This window comes from Ochotona princeps, chromosome 24 (genome assembly GCF_030435755.1).
Source record: "Ochotona princeps isolate mOchPri1 chromosome 24, mOchPri1.hap1, whole genome shotgun sequence".
NCBI classification, from domain to species: Eukaryota; Metazoa; Chordata; class Mammalia; order Lagomorpha; family Ochotonidae; genus Ochotona; species Ochotona princeps.
This window is the reverse complement of record NC_080855.1, coordinates 14,526,508-14,543,841: the sequence shown is the minus strand read 5'-3', so window position 1 is coordinate 14,543,841 and position 17,334 is coordinate 14,526,508. Positions and strand designations below refer to the sequence as shown.

The 17,334-nt window shown below is 53.4% G+C and overlaps 1 pseudogene; it reads right to left on the bottom strand.

The window, feature by feature from the left end:
* Positions 1 to 7,079: 7,079 nt before the first annotated feature.
* Positions 7,080 to 7,595, bottom strand: LOC101529614 (small ribosomal subunit protein uS12-like; annotated as a pseudogene).
* Positions 7,596 to 17,334: the final 9,739 nt, after the last annotated feature.

The following is a 17,334-nucleotide window of genomic DNA, read 5'->3' as shown; positions in this document are numbered from 1 at the left end:
CTGCGTGTTCACTAACAGACACACTCCAAGACACGAGCAGCACTGCTCTTCACAGCTGCAGAGGGAAGTAGAATTCATTGCAGCAGTGAGCTAGGCCCGGCTTAGGACAGCGACATCTGGAATCCAGTCCTGTCGCAGCTTCCAGTCCAGCTTCCTGCTCAAGCACATCCTGGGAGGGAGCAGGCAGTGGCCAAGCACTTGGGTCCCTGACACCCAAGGTGATGACCCAGATGGTGCTCCTGCCCCTGGCTATAGCTGTTGCTGGGGCATATTGGGGGTGAACCAGCAGATGGAAGAGTCTCTTTTTTTTCTCTCTCTCCCAATAAGCAGATGAATGAGCCTTTAGAAGGAAGGACAGGACAGACAGACAAACACTCCACTGTTTGCACAGTCATCGTGGAATGTTACTCAATGATGAGAATGAATCAATCTACTGATCATGGCAGCCGACCCCAGGCATGGGGCAAAGGTCACAGGCTTCTGGCTTCCACTGTTCTGGAACCAGGAGACATTCTCTCTGCAGACAGTGGGCTGCCCTGGCCTGCAAGGAGCAGGAGGTGTGTTGGGGGGTACTGGTTGGGTGGAGCCTGGGCGTGCCTCTCCTGTTTGGGGGCGCAGCGTGTTACACATGTGAAAGTCATGGGAAGGTCTGTGTGCTTTGCTTATATGAGTCAGACATAATCACACTCATAAAACCTTTGGTTGCAGTAATGCAGCAGTAATGGACCAGTAACTACACCATCTCACCCACTTTCTGGGCCACAGCGCTTTGGGGCTCCACACCCTCGCAGCCAAGCAGCCGAACCCCAGGCCTCTCAGGTGTTGGATTTGGGCTTTACCAAGTACCTGTGACTGGCTGGATGCCGTGGGTGCCACCGTGGGCAGGACAGTGGCCTTGCTCTGGCAGTTGTGGGCATCTGTGGGAGGCAGGCAGGCAGCAAACAAAGCACCCCTAGTCTGACAGCCGGAGTGTGGACAGGGTGCCCCACATGCCGCACCTAGTGGGTAAAGCAGGCCTGGTGCATCATTCACGGTAGCAGCCGTTGCTGTGATGCGGAAGAAGGTTCCAGGCATATCAAACAGCACAGGCCGAGGCCCTGAGGCGGCCACATGATTTCACTTCCAAGAACTGAGAGGGCTTAGGGGCTGAAACACACAGCCCGCAGACGGGGCCTGGGAGTGGGCACAGGCTGGACGCGGGACCTCAGTTGTCTGAAGTGGTCCTTGTATGTCACAGAGGAAGCAACCGTGAACAGGATGGACATGATGCTCACAGAGTGAGTGCATTTTACAACATACCTCAACAGATGACAGGGTGAGGGGTGGTGGCACCCTGCCCCAAGGCGGCAGGAAAAAGGCCAGGGACTGGGCAGACTGTTGAAGCGTCCCCAGCGGGGCCTGCCTGGGCATGCAGCACCGCAGGAGCGTTGAGGAAAGGAGATGAAAGGTGCTGCGGCAAAGGCCCAGGAGGTGGGGCTGCGGGACTCACACGCACCCGCTGCATTTGGATCACGCCCAGACCAGGCAAAAGCTCGGAGATGAGAGGAGAGTGTGCCACACTCTACAAAGGATATCTGTCCCTGCCAAGTGCCAGGGGCCCCTGCTAAGACTCCGCACTCTCATTCGTGGGCTCCTGATGCCCTGCTGACACCTCCCCCATCTTTCTTTCTTTTAAAGATGTAGTTACTTATTTGATAGTTATAATTACAGACAAAGGATGAGCGAGCGAGAGAGAGGCTCTTTCACTTACTGGTTCACTCTGCACATGGCTGCAATGCAATGGCAGAGCTGTGCCAAGCCAAAGCCAGGAGCTTTCTCTGGGTCTCCCATGTACCTGTGGGAGTTGCAGGAACCCAAGCACTTGGGTCTTCCTCTGCTGCTTTTCCTAGGTCACTCGCAGGGAGCTAGATCAGCATTGGCGTAGCAAGACACAAACCAATGCCCATATGCCATGCTGGCACTACGGGCAGGCATCCACACCACGATGCTGGCCCCTGCAATGTAATTTAAAAATTAGACAGGGCTCAGTTCCTGCTTGCTGCACTGACATCTCATGTCAGAGCACCGGTTTGGGTCCCTGGTACTCCACTTCTAAATCAGCTCTGTGTCACTATGCCTGGCCCCAAGCATTTGGGCCCCTGCCATATGCAGGATATCCAGATGTAGTTTTAGGCTCCTAGCTTCCTACTCTGCCTGCTGCAGCTACTTGGGGGAGTGAACCAACAGATGCAACCCCACCCCCTTGTCGCTGTTTCAAGTGGATGAAATAAACAAACAAAAAACAGTTTTTTGCTTTCTTGACAGACCCCCACACAACTGCTGGGCACAGGTGCACACTGAACACGTCCCCAGGGCTGCAATGGAAGGAGCACGGGGCTGTGAAAGCCCTTGGAGAGCGGGTAAGGTGCTGCAGCCTGCAGTGGGGTGCAAGGCGGCTACGGGGGAGCCACCTCCGTACCTGTCCGGCAGCCTGTCCGCTTGCTGCTTGCCGTGTGGAACTGGGTCCCTGCGCACTGCATAGCAGTCCCTGGGAAGGGCACGTGCAGGGAGTGGCTGAGCAGCTGCCTGGGCCTCACGTGCGGCGGCTTCAGGCCCCTCCTCCCTTCCCCGGAGCAGCTGGCTGCACCGGCCAGACCGCAGACAGGCGGGCGGGGAAAGTGCAAATGAACCCGAGCTGGCGGCTCAGTTTCTCTTTCCCGGCAACCAAGTGCCTTATCGTCCCCGGGGTGCCTGGCTTTAGCCACAGGGACTGTTTTTTATTCTCTTGAGGAAAAGCATTTACATGATAAAAGGGATGGGCTCAGTCTTAGTTTATGGGTCCCTATTCACCATTCAAATCAAGAACATGGCCCAGATCAGGAAGCCTCCCCAGCCAGCAGAGGTCACCTACACCTGTCTACATAGCCCAGTGGGAGCCCCGTTCCCTTCCACCATAGCCAGCGGCAGTCACCCAGTGTGTGTCCTCTCGCCTGCTGCCCATCACTGGCTCCGCTCTCCTGCTCCCAGGCTGGGACCATGGGGAAGAGAGTGGCTGAGAACAGGAGTGTGCAAGCCGCTGCGTGGCACGTGCTTTCATCTCTCTGGGGCACACACCCCGTGGGACTTGTGGGGTGCAGGGTCGGGGTCCGCCTGCCTGGCTGCCTGCACTGGTGGGTCTCTGCATTCTCATGGGAGACCCAGAGGAAGTTCCTGGCTCCTAGCTTTGGATTGGTTCAGCTCTGGCTGTTGCAGCAGTCAACCTCTATCCTCTCTGTAACTCTGACTTCCAAATGAAATTAAATAAATCTCCAAAAAATTTGTTTTGCTTTTTTAAATTTTTAAAATTTTTAGATTTTATTATTTCGTGATACAGTTCCACGGGCTCTGGGATTCCCCTTCCCCCTCTCCCCAGGTCTCCTCACTCTACTGATTTCCCCTATATTATTACAATAATACAGTTCTTCATAAATAGTTCTAAGTCCATCATTCTGCTATTGAAGTGTATCCTGACATTGTAGGTATGGACAATGTCCAATGACTGTGTAAGAAAATAGCGTTAGGGCCAGAGCCATGGCTTTCTACCAGGTTCCTGCGAAGCTGACCCTGAAGTGTTGAGTGGGATGACGAGTGATTGCCCTGGAAGGCGCATCCTCTGCGGGAAGTGTGAGTAACCGTCCCAGGCAACACAAGGGGCCCACAGAGCGCTCCTCCCTCCCTTTCCTGAGCACTTTGTAGGCAGCTTCAAGTTTCTGCACGGGGCAGGGATGGAGCAGTGAGACAGCCAGTGCACCAGCAAGTACCCTGAGAGCACTGTCACAGCAATGCAGAGGAGAGGGCGAAAGGAGCATTGGACAGAGTGGCCAGAGCTGGCTGCTCGGAAGAGCCCAAGACCTGCCTCACTAGGGAACCAGCCAAAGTTGGGGCCAGTCACATGGAGACCCCAGGGCTGGAGTGCTTCCAGTGTGGGCAAGGAAGAGGAAGGAGAACAGCCTCATCTGAGGCCAGCCCTGGGGGCCCTTGAGGCTTGAGGTGAGGGGAACCCCAGCTCGCTGTTCCCGGCAGTGAGGCTCTGACAACGCCAATGGCAAGCCAAGTAGCCCTAACCCTGATTCGAGGTGTGGGGTGGGCACACTGAGAAGCAACAGGAGATCATCCCAGTTCCTGGGGGACCCAGGGCATGCTCCCTCCCTGCATCCCAGCCCACACGTGCCCTGAGCTCCCTCTGTGCCCGGGGGGCTTTTGCCTCCCTGCTGTCTTGCCCAGCTTGCTTTTCCAGGCACCACCAGCTGAGCATGTATAGCAGAGTGCACCCAGCCCACTGCAAGGTACCCTCCCTCCTGCAAACTTGGCTATCTGCCCCAGGGTGCTCCCACAGCTGGCAAAGAATGCCGTGGCTTCAGTTGGGTGGATGTCCCTTGTGAATCAAGCATGCAGCCCTCTACACCAGCACAGGGAGCGTTTACCCACTGAGGGGAATGCCTGGGGCCCAGAGCCCCACCCCCTCCACATCCTCTCCTATGCCCTGAAGATGGGAAAGCCCCACATGCCTTTATACAGCTCCTAGTGCCTGTGGCATGTTCAAAGTATCAGCTGCAGGTAGGTGGGCAAGGGGCAGACCAGGTGACGGGGCCCTGGGTCCAGGCCAGGCCCCTCTCTGGCACACTGCCTCTCCAAGTCCCCCACCGGAACAGATCTGCGCCATGAGCTTGTCCAGGTTTCCTTGCAGCATGTGCATCCCAGACTGGGTCCTTGAGCTCTCACAAGCCCCGCACGTAATCCTGATGTGTGTGGATACATGGGAGCCTCTTGTCTTTCGGATACACTTGAGTATTCCAGAGAAATCATGGACACGGGCAGGAGCAGGACTATGGCAGAAGCACTTGTAGCGGCAGAGCAGGAGAGGTGGCCAGCTTGTCCACCCTGGGTCACACACACACAGGCTGCCCTTCCCCTCAGCACTCTGCATGGAATGTGGGCCAGCCAAAGGTTTCGATACCTCATGACTGTGCTCCCTGCTGGGGAACAGGACAGTGTGGTGGGTGGGTTGTTAGGGGGCACGCGCACCTACGCAGATAAAGGTGGACTTGGGAACAGAAACCTAACACGCAGAAAGAGGGGGCGGGTTGGGGAGCAGGAAACAGGGGCCTCAGATACACTGTGAGAGGCTCATTGTGATGTCAGAGATTGGGGAGAAGATATTTTGCATACCTGAGCAGCCACATTAAAATAATTTTAATGGATATATGCTCTTTTGAAAAATGATTCATAGAGATTACATGGAAAGTTAAAAGTAAGCAACTGGGAAACCTAGAGGAAAGGGAGACATTTCTAGAGTCTGATCACGTACCTAACTGAACCATGAACGCAGAGAAAGCCTGACAGTGAAACTGAGAAATGAGATGAAATCAGTAGTCAGAAGTCACCACGCAGACACAAAAAGTCTGGAGCCCAGATGCTTCGCCACTGAGCCCTACCAAACTTTTAAGGAGAACTAACACCAATTCTCAAACCATTCCCAAAACTTGGAATGGAGTGACCTCCTTAAAACTCCTTCTACAGGGCCAGATTCACCTTGATTCTAAAAACAGACAGGAACACAGCGAAGAAAGAAAAGCACAGACCAAACTCCCTGGCGAACACAGATGCAAAAGATGCTCGACAAAACACTAGCAAGTCGGATCTGGGATCACATCAGGGAGGTCACCTGCTGTGGCCAGGCAGAGGCTACCCAGGCACGCAAGGACGATGCAAGGTTCACAAAGCAGGAATGGCAACACATCACATGCCAACAGGGTGAAGAAGCAGAGTGGACGATCATCTCCAGAGATGCAGAGATGCATTCGGTAGCACTCGGCACCCACCTGTGATTAGCACCCAGCACACACAGAGCAAGGCAAGGCCATGCAGCAACGTAACAAAGGCCACAAGAGACACATCCACAGTCAGCGCCACGGAGCGCATTTCCTCTCAGCCCCGCTCTCCTCGCTTTCCTCGCTTTCCTCGCTCTCCTCGCTCTCCCTGTGCACAGCACTGCAGAGCTAAACCAGAGGCAAGGAGGCAAGAGGAAAAAACCCAAAACACATACAAATAGGACAGAGGAAGTGAAATTATCCCTTCTGCAAATGACATGATTCTGTATAAAGATAAACCTAAGGGTTCCACTAAAAGAACTGATTATAAGAATTGGTAACAATTATTAGAATCAGTAAACAAAATTCAGTAAAGTTACAGGATACAAAATCAATCTTTAGAAATTAGTGGCATTTTTACACATAAATAGCCAAATCATGGAGTAAGAAATCATAAAAAAACCACTTCCATTCATATTAGCTACAAAAATATCTAGTAATAAATTCAGCCAAGAATCTTATTATTTTTTTGGCTAACGCAATGGCTCAAATGGTTAATCTCCCTCCCGTAAGCACCAATATCCTATATGGGTCCCAGTTCATGTTCCAACTGCTCCACTTCCCTTCTAACTACCTACTTATGGCCTGGGAAAGCAGCAGAGGATGGGCCAAAGGCTTGGGACCTTGTACCTGCATGGGAGACCTGGAAGAAGCTCCTGGTTCCTAGCTTCAGATCAGCTCAACTTCTGGCTTTGGATTGGCTCAGCTCCAGCCATTGCAGCATTTGGGGTGTGAACCAGTAGATGAACGATCTTTCTCTCAGTCCTCCTCACTATAAATCTGCCTTTCCAAGGTTAATACATAAATCTTAAGATTTACTCAGCTTTACTAATGAATTTTGCTGTAGCAAAATTTTTCTACACAAAGATTTTTTTTCAAAGATTTATATATTTTTATTGGAAAGTCAGATGTACTGAGAGAAGGAGAGACAAAGATCTTCCATTCACTGATTCACTCCCCAAATGGTTACAGCGGCCAGAGCTGAGCCAATCCAAAGCCAGAAGCCATGTGCTTCTTCAGGGTCTCCCACAAGGGTACAGGGTCCCACGGCTTTGGGCCATCCTCTGTTGCTTTCCCAGGCCATAAACAGGGAGCTGGAAGGGAAGTAGAGCAGCTGGGACATAAACTGTCATCCATATGTGATTCAATTTCTTGCAAGGTGAGGATATAGCCATTGAGCTTTATAAATCGTTTTTTTTTTTTCCTGGAATATGAAGAATTTATTGCTAGACTTCTGACACCGACATTTACGATCTTGGTCTCTCTTTCTTGCCTTTGTATAAGGCCCAGAGGGACACGTTCGCTGCTTTGACCACCTTAAAGCGGACTCCAGGAATGTCACCAACAGCGTGGCCCTTCTGCCCAAATCCAGCCACCAGCACTTCGTCGTTTCCCTCGAGGAAGTTGAGGCAGCCATGGTTGGGCACGAAAGGCCGTGATCTTTTTGCCGTTCTTGATCGGCTGCACCCGGACGCACTTCCTGATGGCCGAGTTGGGTTGCTTGGCTTCCACACCCACTTTCTCCAGCACGATGCCCTTGGCGTGGGAGGCACCCCCGAAGGGGTTGGCCTTGAGCTCCGTGCCCAGGTGCTCCTTCTTGTACTGCTTGTCGTGCCACTTCTGGTCCCGCAGGTGGCTGCGGAGTTTCCTGGCCATGCCGAGGCCACGGCACTTGCCCATCTTGCCGACTCGCGGACCTGAGCCAAAGAGCGGGCCTGATAAATCTTGTTTTTTAAAGAACCTAATGATCTCTAAAACAGAAATTTCAAAATATTGATGAAATAATTAAAGGCACACAAAAATGGAAAGACCTCCCGCAACCACAGGTTGGAAAATTTAATATTGCTAACATGTCCCTACTATCTTAGGTGAGTCGCAGATTCAACAGAATCTCCATCCAATGCAGGTGACATTCTTCGCAGAGCTGGGAAAGCCAACCCTGACAGCCACCCCAAAGCACAGAAGACAAGGGGTCCCCAAAGCAAGCCTGAGCCACAGGGACAAGGCTGCAGGCACCACAAGCCTTGTTCTGCGGCCTATGACACATGGCAGAGTTCTGGTGACCACAGGGCCATGCCCTGGCACAAGCTGAATGTAGATTCTGTAAGTCTACCCACACATTTCTAGCCAGCTAAACCTTGACAAAAATTCCAAAAACACACAGCGAACCAAGGATGGCCTTTTCCATCCACAGTGCTGGGAAAACTGTATTCCTAAATGTAGACTGGAGCTTCGCCCGTCCCCTGACACATTCACATACCTCCTATTCAACACAGAGCATATCAAAGATCTAAGTGGAGGAGATCATGTTGTGAAACCATAGAAGGAAATGTATGACATCACTTTAAAACACTGGCATAGGCACTCATTTTTTTTGGATAAGACCTCAGAAACATATGCCACAAAGGCAAAACTAGATAAACTGGATCGTGTCAAAATAAACAATGGAAACAATCAACCCAGACCACTGACAGAATAGAACAAAAAGATTTACAAGCTCTGCATCTGACAAAGGGTTCATACATAGCATATACAAGGAGCTCACAACAGGTCAAGGGAATGAGCAGACACTTCTCAGAGGAAGAAATTCAGATGGCCAAGAAAGTTCGAAGACACACTCAGCATCCAGCTGCCAAGGACAGCCCAAGCAGGAGCACAGTCAGGCCCCCGGAAGAGCTGCAGTGATCAGGACGAGGCTGGAGGAAGGGGACCCCTCAGACACTGTGGGGGCGGCTGCAGATTAGTGTAGCCACTACAGAGGACAGGACAGTGGACCCTCAAAACACAAAGCACAGCACCCCACCGTGACCCAGCTATCCCACTTCCGGGGTTAGGCCTGAAGCAAATGACCCAGCACATCCAAGGGACCCCTGCAGTGCTGTTCACAACAGCCAGGACACAATCAACCTAGGTGTCCGGGGCTGGAGAAACACCTGGACAAAATGTCGCGCACACACACACACACACACACACACACTCTCCACATGCGTGCTGGAGTATTATTTAGTCATAAAGAGGATTTATGTAAACGAAGACTCAGAAAGACAAACATTTGGGATGGGGACTTCCAGACTTGGGACACCTACATCCCACATCAGAGTCTGTGAGTTCACATTTCAGGCTCTGCTTCCTTCCTGTCACTGGGCAGCCTGGGAGGCAGTAGGTGATGGCTCAAATGCTTGAGCCCCTGCCACTCGTGGGGTTGCAGCCTGGCCAAGCCCCAGCTGTTGCGGACATTCAGGGAGAGGATCAGCACATAAAAGGTCTCTCTTCTCTCCAGCTTTAAATAAAACAAAAATTAACAACATTAGTAACTACTTAAAATGCCACAGTAGGAGCTGGCACAGTGGCATAGCATGTTAATCTTCCACCTACAGCACCAGCCTCTGACATGGGCCCTGGTTCAACTCTCAGCTGCTCCATTTCTGACCCAGCACCACCATACTTGCGGCCTGGGAAAGCAGCAGAGGATGACCCAAATTATTGGGCCCCTGTCCCTGTGTGACAAACCCAGAAGATGCTCTTGGCTCCTGGCTTGGGATTGACCCAGCTTCATCCACAACATGCCAATATTGGCTCATCAACTGTGACAAACACAAATTAATATAAGAAGTGTGGGGGAGGAGAGGATGAGGGTGAAGGCAAAAGGAGAGGAGAGCTACCAGGGAATTCTCTGTACTTTCTATTCAGTTTCCTGTAAAGGCATAACTGCTCTATAAAAAGAAAGCCCAACCACCAACATAAACACATTAACTTAAAATGAATGTGCCTTAATGAGGGTTTCCATGTTGACTAACCTGAAGGGCAGTTCTCAGTGACTCCCTGAGCTGCCTTGTGTGGGAGGACACCCAGGGTTGCTGGAGCCACAGCGCCTGAGGGAGCCCAGCATCACAGTGGATGGGCCACAGCCCCCGCCCAGGGACACGCAGGCAGCTGTGCCTGTGTGGGCATCACCTGTGTTACAGGAATGTTTTTGTCCTGTGGGTGGTGTTTGCTCCCCTGCACCGGTTCTTCTGGGCTGTGATGTCCACATCAGGAGACAGGAGCCACCCATGCCTGCTGCTACAAATGCGGCTTGTCTGGCTGGCGAGGTGCTACAAAGGTCAAACACATTCCGGGTTGCCAACCCCCAGAAGAGCAGGATGGGAAGTGTAATTAGTGTGTTTCAACCACAAGTACACCCACTGGATTCAAGAAGGGAAAATTCAGATTATTTGGCTTTAAAAAACAGAAAGAGTGTAAGGGCAACCCCAACCCAGTCCAGTCCAGGCCAGCGAATGGGAATTCTGTCTCCCTCTTCATCTCTCGAAGTTAAACATTTTTAAGACTGCACTGATGCCTTGTTGAAATGATAATGACTTTGGAAATACTGGGCAGAAGCTGATGTTTTTAGCTCTGTTCTTAGCGGCTGCCAGCACACTCTGGACATAGAATGCTTGTGGCTTGCATCACAATTCTCTCAGCTGACCCAGACAGAGGGAGCAGACGTATGCAGGAGGAACTACACAGTCAGAACTGCACCATACAGCCAAGGAAGCACATGTAAGGTGCAGAAGTCAACTCTTATTATAAATAATCAAGTTCCTCCCTGTGCCTATGCGTGTGTGTGCGTGTGTGTGCACCGTCTCAGTTAGAATGGACCCACTGCCAGGCTCCTCTGCACATGGCCCTGAGGAGGAGGTCGGGTCAAGGGGCACCTGTTACGCATTCCCCTCCTGAGGGCTTGACTTCTCAGGAAGGGCATGCTAACCTATTCAGAATCAAGGGATTGCTCTAGAAAGACCCACTCATTGAAAAGCTTGGGGCAGCTGCCAGCTGAGGGTCACGTGCTCCTGGCCAGTGGTCCCAGGCTAGCAGTGTGTCCTGGAAGGTTAGAGGGACAGCAGGAGGGGATACTGGGGATGGGATTAGGGCCCATTGGAGTTTAGAGCTTGCCTCCGTGAGGCCGGAGGCAATTCCCTGAGCCTCTGTACCCACTTGCCTTCCACAGGGCGTGGCCACAGTCACCCCCCCCCCCAACACAGCTGCACTGAGCCAGCCTCAGCAAACTCAGGAATGCTGATGGCCAGCTCTCACAGCCTCTCTCAGCCCTCCCCCTCTGCTTCTTCAGGGACCCCTGCCAGGCGCCCTGTGCTTGGTCTCCTGCTTCCCAATCTGAGTTCTGCCCCCTCCCTGCCACACATCTGGGCCTCCTCAGGGACCCCTGCCTCCTCACCCCCTTCCCACCCCCGCTGACATGTCACTCCTGCCAGCCAATGATCAGCTCTGCACTCCCATGTGTAAACCAAACCTCTGTCAGTCCCACCCGGGCCAGCCTGCCTCCCAGGCTGCCGATTTCTTGCCAGTGCAGTTGGTGCTGGTTCTGCAGGCCCATGCCTGCTCTCTCAATCACTCCAGGCTCTTCTCGCCCACCACAACTCACGGCCATGCCTCATGTTGCTAAGTCACGGAGTCTTCTGAACCCATCCCTGATGTAACTCCCCCTCCCCAGTGTGCTTATCCATGTGTGTAGACCCTTTCATGCTTCCATGCAACCCCTTCCATGCTCACCCAACAACATGGGTACCTACCCCAAGTTCTCAAAGCTTAGTCCTTGGGATGAACTTCATCTCCACTCACCCCATTTGCCCATGGCAGGCAGACAATCCTCAAAGATGTTCACACCCAATGCCCGGCACCTGGGACTGTAGGACCATATGTGGCAAAGAGACCTTACAGATGGCTGAATCAGAACCTTGGCATCCTGGATTATCTGGTGTGCCTTGTCCAGTCACTGAAGTCTTAGAAGGGAAAGAAGAGGTCAGAGTGAGAGAGAGCTGGCAAGCTGCCATGTGAGGCAGGGAACGCAGGAGTCTCACACACGAGGCTGGAAAGGATAATGATGTGGACGGAAAGGCAGCCCTGCCTAGTGACTCGAGCCCCCGGGGCCACGACTGGCAGAACTGCAGGATCCTATGTGGTGCTTTTTGGGCTGCGAGCCTGTGGCCCCATGTGACAGTGGCACCAGGGTAATGCTGCGATCCCACCTGGGCTTGGCATTTCAAATGCTGACAACACCAACACCTTTGTCCATCACCTCCAGCCCACATGTCAGGCCCAATATCCAGCTGCCCCCTCGGCCCCACCATGCCCACACCTGGAGTCTGCACATGTCTCCCCGACCTGTCTCCAGCCCTGCTTCTTCAGCTCCTCAGCCTCAGACCTGAGCACCACACCTGTCTCATTCCCCTCATGCAGGTGCAAAAGCGAGAGCCTCCTCATGCCACTTCTGTGCCCCAGGCCGAGCACCCACCCTCCCCACTGCATGACAGCCATTGCCTGCTAACTCAGCTCCCTGCCTCTACCTTGCAGCGGAGGAGCCCCTAAGACACAGAACGCCACTCTGACTTTCACCTCACTCACAGTGAAGGTCAAGTTCTTAGAGAGGTTGACAAAGACTCTCACAATATGAGAGCCATCCCCACCTCAATGAAGTAACAAATCCTACCGCCACCCCGGCCAAGCAGTGCTGCCCCCTTTGTCATCCATGCCCCTCACTGTTCCTGGAACACAGCAGGGTGGTTCCTGGCCCCGTTGGCTGACACAGTAAGGAGGTGAGTGTGTATATGGCCCCAGGGCCTCCGCAGAGGGGACTGCTCTCCTGGTGCACCTGCCACTGTAATCTTCATGATTAACCCCTTCTCTGCCTTCTCCATGTACTCTAGTGTCACCTGCCTGGCCAGGCCTACACCTGTCCCAGTCGCCTCCACAAAGTCCATCAGTCTTCCCTCTGCCCTGCTGTTTCTATGTTCCTTTAAGCACACTCCGTAACTTACGATTCCCGTTCCGTGCTTGTCTGCTCTATCTCCTGCACTGGAAGGTTGAGGAGCTTTACTTCCTTCTCTGAGTCCAGAACACTTAGCACAGAGCACATCTGGTCAACCCCAACTGGCTAAGAGAATGAAGGGAAGGGTGTGGGAGTCAGAGCACACCATCCTGGAACTACAGTGGCCGCATACCGGAGTAGCGCCATCGCGCATGGATGGTAGATGACAGGAGCCAGGTGTCCCACTGCTCGAGACAGAGGCTGCACCAAGCAACCCGCCGATTCACAGCAGGACAGAGGCTTACTGCAGAAACACGTGTGGACATGCGCACACTCAGCTCAGTGAGCACACACACCACCCGTTGCTGCTCTGTCGGCCCACAGAGCCAAGAAGCAGCAACAGGCAGCAGCCACAGCCCACCAGCACCCACATCTTGGCTCCCAGCTCCAGAGAAAGGCACCAGGGCTCCTCAGAGTCTGATGCACTCATGGCAGCAGCAACTGCCCAAGTGCTTGGGACTCCCAACACGCAGGCCGGAGGAGGATGCGACAAGCAGGAAAAGGAAGCGTTGGTTTACAAGGCAGGGTGTGAGCCGGCACGAGCCCACACTGACATCGGTGAGGAACACAGTGGCGGGGCGAGGAGACACTCCCGGCAGCCAACACAGAGCCTCTGCAGCCCCTGAGGGTGGGCAGCCAGGGGTGTGCCCAAGCAACTTCGGCTCCACCTGCTTTCTGCCACCAACATCAGAAACATAATGGCAACTGGTCAACTTTGGCTCGTGGCTCTGTAGGCCAAGGCTGTGGGCCCATGTCTGGTGATGACAGAGTCCTGCAGTGGTGCAGGGCATTGTGTGGCAAGAGACAAGGGAGCACATGCGTGTGGCTGAAGCCCTGGCCTCTCTCATTCATCCTACACAACTCCGTGGGATCCATCCTGGGGGCCTTATTCAGCCCTAATGTGCCCCCAAGCCCCCTCCCAACACCAGCCAGACGATGTTTCCTTCCTTCCAATATCTCACAATGAGGATTCATGTTCTTCCTCATTTTTTAAAAAAATTTTTTTTATTGCAAAGTCAGAGACACAGAGAGAAAGATCTTCTGTTCAATGACTCACTCTGATTCACTCCCAATGTGGCTGCAACGGCTGATGCTGTGCCAGTCTGAAGCCAGGAGCCAGGAACTTCCTCCAGTCTCTCTTGTGGGTGCAGGATCCTAAGGCTTTGGGCAGTCCTTGACTGCTTTCCCAAGCAACAGGCAGGGAGCTGGATGGGAAGCAGGGCTCCAGGGATCCTGGAGTGTTCAAGGTGAGGACTTTAGCCACTAGGCAACCACGCCAGGCCCTTTTGTTCATTTTTTAAAAGATGAAAAAGGCAGAGTATGGGGGACAGAAAGGGGAGATGTCCTCTGTCTACTGGTTCACTCCTCAAATGGCCAAAACAGCCAGAGATGGACTAGATCAAAGTCAGGGCCCCAGCACTAGGGTCACTTTCCATGGCCTTCGCAGGCCTTTAGCAGGAAGTTAGATTACAAAGGTAGGACCTGACCCCAGGCCATTCCATATGGGACACAGGTGTCCAAAACATGGCTGTGCCCACTGCTGGGGGTGAGTTCTCAGTCCGTGAGTATCAACCCACTCCAGCCACAGCCACACCACAGCAAGCAACAGCACCAGACTGAGCAGGAGAAGAATTCCATAGGAGGGGAACAGCCCGTGAGGAAGCTCTGAGCCCCTAGCCAGGGTAGTTAAGCACCTCCCCTGGCTACCACCCCAAACCTTGTACCCGATCCTAATCGTGAGAAAATCATTAACAGATCCCAACACAATGAACCCCGATCCCATGAAAGAATTGAGCTTGAAACTATCACACTGCTCAAAGACAAGGAGGGACACAGCCCCAAGGAGCCCACAGAGGCTGCAGTCCAGGCCTGTCCATCTCTGGCTGGTGAACCGGGGTAAGAGCTCCTGCCCGTGAGCCTGTGGTCCCCAAGTCGGATCAACGCCAAATCAAGCCTGCGACTTGGTGTCCATGCGCCCATGTGGAGTCTGGGTTGTGACAAAAGTGCTGGGTGATTTAAGCTAGGACCAGGGGGCAGAGTGGGCAAGGCACACACATGGGACCCTCCTAACTGGGCAACTCCTCCCCTGAGGAAGTTTTATATGGAAAAAACACTCATAGAGAGGTAGACACACACAGCACAGAAACGGTGAGTTACTATTTGCTTTTTTTTTCTGATCATGGAACAAGTACCTTGTTAAACATTCAACACTGCAGACACACCCCAGCCCTTAAATTGTATTTTCAGCCAACTCTCAGTTGAGAGGCAGAGGGAGCCTTCCATTGTCTCACCAACTCGGCCAGGCCAACAAACCACCTTCTAGATGACTCCACTGCAAATGGGCATGTTGAGTTGTACCTTTGTTGGCCACAGAGGATGCCATCCCACATTTCAGTCCCTTGCCGAGGTCAGCACTCTGTGGAGGGCGTTCACCTCTGCCCCCCGACCTCAGCAGGTTCTTCCCACAAGGCCACGACCCCTGCTTCAACAGCCCCCTTCATACAATGCTTCCCTCCCAGGCTTTGGAGTTGTGGGTGCAGTGGCACCTGTGAAACAGTGTCACGTGACTGCCAGGCCATTCAATCATTCTGAGAACTGAGAATGAACAAATCCTATCACTCTCCTATCTTCACTTCTTTGGGGACACCTCTTCCTGAACTGACAAATGTGGGTGGCCACATTGTGACATCACAAATGTGGCAGTCCCTCAAGGGACTGGCAGGTATGAGCCAGCAGGGGTGATGCAATGAGGGCTATGTCTCAGCACGAGAACCCCCAGAGAAGCTGGGTATCATTGTCAGTTGGAGCTGACAGCACGGTGCTAGGCCAGGGAGATGCCAGTGGAGGATTTTAATTCCAAACACAACACCGGCTTGCCCCTCACTCATCCAGCAAGCATGCCTATTCTTGACACCCCAACCTCGCGCCCCTGCCCCCTCTGTGTGACCCAGGCCTATCCCAGAGCCCTGCGGCTACTGTCCCCTTCTGGTCTCAAACACAGGGACACCCTCCCTCCTGCCCATGGCAGCTCATGGCAGCTCACGGCAGCCTCCTCACACCCTGTCAGCTTGACTCCCCACCTGTCCTGTGTACCAGAGCCACAGGCCTCAACACAGAGGAACAGGAGCCAGCAACAGGACTCAGTGACGTGGGGCGAGAAGTCGGGTGCTGTGCCACACCTGTGCTGAGGCAGCAGGATCGGCCTTCTTCGCCCTCCATCTGCCCAGTGGCTGGAGGAGGGTGGTCAGCTCATGTCACAGCAGGCAGAGCCCTGTGGTCAGGGTCCCTCTTGCCACACAGATGCTGGCCCCATCTTGCCACACAGCTCACAGCTTGCATATTACCTTTTGGAAAGACATCCCCCAAATACCTGGGACATCATCAGACCCCAGACATGCTTGTCACCCGTGTCCGTGTCTCCTGTCACTTGCTAACTTACTTGAGTACATGAGCCAGAAGAAGGTGGGCTCCTTACAGGCAGGAACCCACTTGTTGCTTGTGCTGTGTTCCTGCTGCCTGGTGCATACCACATGCTCAGTTAAAACCCTGAATGAATCAACTACTGGGACTTCTGGCTTGAATCCCTGGCCTGCCAACTAGAAAGAGTATCAGTTGCTACCATTGGGGAGCTCCTCAGAGACCACCAGAGTGATCTTTTAAACTATTCAGGCCCACAGAACTGGGGATAATCATTATCAGTTTGCCCCGACACAAGTCACTAAATAACAAGTGCTTGCTACCCTACCATGCGTCAGGGCAGCCCTCCTGGCAACTCTGAGGATCCTGCACTACTGCCCTGGGCTGGGACTGGGCTGCCAAGCACTAGCTGTCCCCTGCCAGTCCTGAGAGCTAGCTCTGACCCCCCGGCAGTGTGCTCTTATAGCTGAACCACCAGGGGAAAGAGGTTGGGAAAGCGTTCTGCATGACCACGCCAGTCTTCCTGTCCCTCCTTCCCGCATGGACAGTGGACATGGCTGCTTCCAGCAGGCCAGGGTCAGCCCTCAGAGGGCCTCTGCTCAGACTGGAGCAGTGGGGTGAGACAGCAGGTGACTCTCCCTGAGGGCTGGCCTGGCTGGGCAAGCTGGCCCGGGCTAGGTACCAGTCTCCAAGCAAGCCTGTGGCTGAGAGCTACAAGCGTCCCTGGCAGTTCTCACATTGGGACCGCGAGTCAATGTGGAGACCAGCAAGCACTGGCTGGGGGCAGAGGCGCCAGGTAACAGCAGCCTCGGCCCTTGCCAGGAGGAGCCCTCACACCAGACCCCGACTACCTTCTAGACTTTCAGTTTCATTTTTTAAAAAAGTTTAATACTTTATTGTGAAACAACTATAAAGCCTCAGGAAAGCTGTCGGGAGCCCCTCTCCTTGTGCTGGCCGGGGATGAATGCCGAGCCCCGTCTGCTCAGCCCCTCTGACTCTGTGGGCATTTCTGCAGGTCGCTACAGAGCCCGCACTGCTCACACTCCAGCATGCCCGGCCCCAGACACACACCAACAAGTGCCCCATCACCTCCTAAGGAGATTAGCCCTCTCTGGGAGTCACTTAGTCTGACTTTTTGTGAAGTTGTCAAGACTGAATCACCCT